Consider the following 5,906-nt stretch of genomic DNA (forward strand, 5'->3'; position numbering starts at 1 on the left):
GGCCTCCACTCTGAACTGGCACACAGACTTTCTTGCATTTATGGCAGAACTTGTGCCATGAAAAATTAATCGTTTTACACCATGGGCAGTTCCAGTTCTCTCTATTGTAGCCTGAGGCAGACATCCCCTGGTGCTGGAATTCTGAGGCTCTTATCCCTTTTGCTTGCTTGGCCTTCTGCCCCTGAGGCTGTTGTTTCTCTGGGCATGTGGGCATCAGTGGACCTTTTCCTAGGCCATGGCTTTTGCTGTTCCCCAGGGAGTGGTACCCCTGGGGCATCACTGGACCTTTTTCTTGGCCCTGGCTCGTGCTGTTCCCCAGGAGATACTTCTTCTGTGGCATCACTGGATATCCCCTCTGGTCAGACAGGGAAGCCATCTTCTTCTGGGCCCCCACTGCAGCACAGAAGCCAGGAGGAGGTGTCTTGGGTACTGCGGCTGCTGTCACAGTTCCTGCCACTGCATCTTCTGCTTTCCTGGCTATTGGTGATTGAGGTGTCAGGTATGAAAATCCCTTTGGAAATGGCGCACGGACTGGCAATGGATGTGGTGCTGGTATTGGCAGACGCGGTTGTACGGCCTGGGCCCCGGCACTTGGGTTTCCGGACAGGTAAAGCTTAACCCCCAGGGTTGCCATCTGGGTTTTCAAATGTGGCATGTTATGTGCCCCTGTAGCCACCATCTTGCCCTGCTTCTCTGCATTCATGGGCCATGGTGGGGCCCTACCCAGCTGGTCTCTCCTCACAGGCTGGACTACCTGAGGCAGTGGGTTGGTGTGAGTGGATATCTCCACCTGGAGCAGTCTCTGGCACAACATATCACGTTCGTCCTTAGCCTGCCGGAGGACAGTCAGTATACTTTGTAGCTCCGAGGCCGCCTGGTCCCGCTCCCTGAGCAGCTTACGAAGCTGAGCAGCAAGAGCCCAGGAAACTGTCTTGTGCTCCTCCACCTGGTCCTGCAGCTGCTGGATCCTGTGCTTTTGATGCTCGTACTGCCTCGCGGCCACGCGCACTCCCAAAGCGAGCGCGCTCCAGGCGCTGGCCCTCTGGCGCATGCGCGGTACCTGCGGGTCGGTCAGGACGGCCTGAAGTCGGTCCTCGATTTCGTTCCAGGACTGCGAGCGGAGGGTCGTGTAGAAATCAGGGCCGCCCCCGTTCAGGAGGACTTCGTTGTTGATGAAATCGATCACCTCGTTGTGGCGGAACCCGCCGGCACAGTCTCCAAAATTCTCCGCCATGGCCGCTGAGGCCTAGTCAACCGCCGCCCACCTCACCGGCGGCGAGGCCGCGCCGCCGCCACCGTCACCGTCAATAATAAAAGCTGCGGCTGCCAATCCGTGCGCCCCTCACCTCCCAGTTCAGTCTTAGTCCAGCCCCAGCAAAGTCCCGGCTTCGGCCTCGGCCTCTACCTGGGCCTCTTTCCTACCTCAAGCCCTCCTTCTCCTCACACCAACTCCGACCAGGCGACTGGGTGACGTCACAGCGACCAGCGAGGAGTCTTGCCACAAGGCCTTCTGGGACCAACCTTCCTTAGACATCGCCCCCTACGGAGGGAACAGACCGGATGCACCGGGTATTGCAGTGTGCCCAGATGACCACTAGGGGTGCTGTGGAACTCTTGGAGACACTAAGAGTGATCACTCAGGCACCCAGGGCACTGGGATGGGACTTTCAACCACACACAATATACTCCTTGTCTAAAAGGAAGGATGAATCAGAGGAGGTCAGAGAACTTATGGGGGAGGGCGGTGTCGAGGTGGAGAAATCGGGTTGCAGGGTCCCAGATTCGGAGAGGTTAAGTAGTGTGCAAGCCTGAAGTATATATATCTAAACCCAGAAAACGGGCAGAACAGTTTCAGAGAAACTTGAGAGAGAAGGCTAAACTGGCGAAGACGATGAGGCTGCATGTTGGGGCAGCAGTAAGAACCAGCTGAAGGAGAGCAGAATGTGACACCCAAAATATGCGAGTTTGGCATATTGATTATTTTGAATTAAAGTTACTTAGGGAGTAGCTGGAGCAAGAAGGACACACTGACCATCCTTTGTCCCCCTAAAAGCAAAAAATAGATCTCCCACGTGAATAGAAGGACATGCCAGGAGGCTAGAAGACATCCTTATCACCAGAAATACGGGATTTACAACTAAGAAGGCTGTATAAGAAAACCTTGTTACTTCTTCACCAATTTACTACCTCACACCCAAACCTATTTGTTTTGTCAATTCTTTACAAATGTACTGTTTTTTGTCTAAAAGTCACACAACTGCCTGTTTCAGTCACGTTTTTGAGTCTCATTTTTTTAAAATTTGTTCTTATTTTTTCAAATACAGTTTACATTTAATGTTATTTTGTATTAGTTTCAGGGGTACAGCATACTGGTTACACATTCATAAACTTTACAACGTGATGCTCCCTATATTTCAATACCAACCTGGCACCATACATGATTATTACAATATTGTTACTAGATTCCCTATGCTGTACTTTAGATACTTGTGACTGTTTTGTAACTATCAATCTCTACTTCTCAATCTCTTCACTTTTGCAGTCAGTCCCCCAACACCCCATCCCTCTGGCCACCATTAGTATGTTCACTGTATTTATAAGTATCTTTCTGGCCCTAACAGGTTTGGCTCAGTGGATAGAGCGTCAGCCTGCGGACTGAAAGGTCCCAGGTTCGATTCCGGCCAAGGGCATGTACGTTGGTTGTGGGCACATTCCCAGTAGGAGGTGTGCAAGAGGCAGCTGATCGATGTTTCTCTCTCATCGATGATTCTAACTCTCTATCCCTCTCTCTTCTTCTCTGAAAAAAATCAATAAAATTTATTTTTTTTAAAAAAGTATCTTTCTGTTTTGTTTGTTCATTTATATTGTTTTTTAGATTCCATATGTAAATGAAATCGTATGGTATTTGTCTTTTTCTGCCTGGCTTAGTTAACTTAGCGTAGTGTCCTCTAGATCTATACATGCTGTTGTAAATGATAATATTTCATTTTTTATGGCTGAGTAATATTCCATTGTTGTATGCATATCACTTTTTTATCCACTCATCTACTGATGGGCATTTGGTCTGCTTCCAAATCTTGGCTATTGTAAATAACACTGCAATGAACATAGGGGTGTATATATTCTTTTGAATTAGTGTTTTTAGTTTCTTCAGATAAATACCCAAAAGTGGAATAGCTGGATCATGAAGCAATTCCATGTTTTTTAATTTTATTTAGGAACCACATTACTGTTTTCCATAGTGGCTGCTCCAATCTGCATTCCTGCCAACAGTGCACAAGCATTCCCTTTTCTCCACATCCTAGTGAACACTTGTTTGTTGATTTATTCATAATAGCCATTCTGGGAGGTGTGAGTTGATATCTCATTGTGGTTTTAATTTGCATTTCTCTGATGGATGAGGTTGAGCATCTTTTCATATATCTATTGGTCATATGTATGTCCTCCTTGGAGAAGTGTCTATTCAGGTCCTTTGCCTATTTGTTTTTAAATATATTTTTATTGATTTCAGAGAGGAAGGAAGAGGGAACAGACATATAAACATCAATGATGAGAATCACTGATCGGCTGCCTCCTGCACACACCCCACTGGGGATCGAGCCCGCACTCGGGGCATGTGCCCTTGACCAGAATCGAACCTGGGACCTTTTAGTCTGCAAGGTGACGCTCTATCCACTGAGCCAAACCAACTAGGGCTGCCTATTTTTTAATTGGATTGTTTGATTTTCTGCATTGAGTCATATTAATTCTTCATAAATTTTATTAACACCTTATCAGAAGTATCATCAGCAAATATCTTCTTTCTTTAAAAAAAAAGAGAAAAATTTATTGATTTTTAGAGAGAGAAAAAGGGAGAGGAAGAGAGAGAAACATCGACATGAGAGTGAAACATGGATCAGCTGCCTCCTGCACACCTCCTACTGGGGATCAAGCCCACAACCCTGGCATGTGCCCTGACCAGGAATCCAACAGGCAACCTTTTAGTGCACGGACAATGGCCAACCAACTGAGCAACACAGGCCAGGGTGGCAAATATATTATTTCATTCAGTGCGTTGTCTTTTCTTTCTTTCTTTCTTCCTGTCTTTTTTTTTGGCACAAACACAAAATTCTTTATTCACATTTTAGACAGTGTTTGAGTAGATTGAGTTTCAAGAACATTTAATATAATTTTTTGAACTCAGATTTGAGGGTGTTTTTGTTCTGTTTTTTTAACTATATTCAAGCTCTGGGTATTTTACTTACAGAATTTTTCATGTAGCCTACTTGTTTCTACACAAAGGTAAAATACTATTTGTATTGCTTAATTTCCCATTATTTGTTGTTTCAACATAATTTTGTACCCCCAGTCATCTCATTGTTAGTCTAAGGCAGGAGTATGGAACTTTTTTTCTGCCAAAGGCCATTTGGATACTTATAACATCATTCATGGGCCATTCAAAATTATCAACTTAAAAATTAACCTGCTGCCAAAGCCGGTTTGGCTCAGTGGATAGAGCGTCGGCCTGCGGACTGAAAGGTCCCAGGTTCGATTCCGGTCAAGGGCATGTACCTGGGTTGCGGACACATCCCCAGTGGGGGATGTGCAGGAGGCAGCTGATCGATGTTTCTCTCTCATCGATGTTTCTAACTCTCTATCTCTCTCCCTTCCTCTCTGTAAAAAATCAATAAAATACTGTAAAAAATCAATAAAATATATTTAAAAATTAACCTGCTATATTTGGTCAAACATTTAATTAACTCACCCCAAATGCCTTGGCAGAGCCAGACCAAATGATTTTGAAGACCTTCTATGGCCCTCGGATGGGACTTTCTCCACCCCTGGTCTAAGGTTATATTTCTTTCACTCTCAGCCTTTTTTGGGCTTCATTTTCTCTCTTTATGTTCTTGAGTATAGCTTCGAGGTGTAGAGTTTTCCTCCCCAAGATCCACAACTATTACCTCCCTAAAAATATCACTCCTTTTAAAGGTTTTTGTTGTTATCAATAACTACGTAAGAGTTCCAGTGACAGGTATGTGTGGTTTTTGCAAATCATCTTGATAATATTTTTTTTTAACATACTAAGGGTCTTGCTTCTCTTTTATTTTGACCTCCATTTTGCCCTCTATGTCCTCTTTGTTATCTAAGTGTATGATCACCATTTCTTGGCTCCATCTCTGGACAAGAATGCCAGGCCTCATGATTTGTCTTATGAGAGTCTTTTTTTGGGTCTCCTGAATTGCATGTCTCCATATTATCAGTTAAATAATCTTCACTAGGAGCTTTTTCTGTCTCATCATCTTTCTTGGCTTGGGAACTAACAAGCCTATCCTGCCCCAGACATCAGAGCTTCACTATCCACTCAGTCTCCTAAGCCAGAAATCTGGAAGTCTGTACAGACTACTCTTTTCATTTTGTTGGATGGTTTCTTTTGCTGTGCAAAATCTTTTTAGTTTGATGTAGTCCCATTTGTTTATTTTTTCTTTTGTTTCTCTTGCCCGAGGAGATATATCAGAAAAAAATATTACTACAAGAAATGTCTGATATTTTACTGCCTATATTTTCTTCTAAGAGCTTTATCATTTCAAGTGTTACATTTAAGCCTGTAATCCAGTTTGAGTTTATTCTTGTGTATGGAGTAAGAAGGTGGTCTAGTTTCACCTTTTTGCACATATCTGTCCAGTTTTTCCAACACCATTTATTGAATAGTCTGTCTTTACCCCATTGTATTTTCTTGTCTCCTTTGTCAAATAGTAATTGACCATACAGGTGTGGGTTTATTTCTAGGCTCTTCATTCTGTTTCATTGATCTATATGTCTTTTTTTATATGCTAGTACCATGCTGTTTTGATTATTATAGCCTTCTAGTATAGTTTGATATCAGGTAGTGTGTAACTTCCAACTTTGTTCTTCTTTCTCAAGATTGC

General features: G+C 43.8%; 1 pseudogene; it reads right to left on the reverse strand.

Annotated features, from left to right (window-relative positions):
• Positions 1 to 4,865: 4,865 nt before the first annotated feature.
• Positions 4,866 to 5,180, reverse strand: LOC102429947 (annotated as a pseudogene).
• Positions 5,181 to 5,906: the final 726 nt, after the last annotated feature.

This window comes from Myotis lucifugus, unplaced genomic scaffold, assembly GCF_000147115.1.
Source record: "Myotis lucifugus unplaced genomic scaffold, Myoluc2.0 scaffold_2, whole genome shotgun sequence".
NCBI lineage: Eukaryota > Metazoa > Chordata > Mammalia > Chiroptera > Vespertilionidae > Myotis > Myotis lucifugus.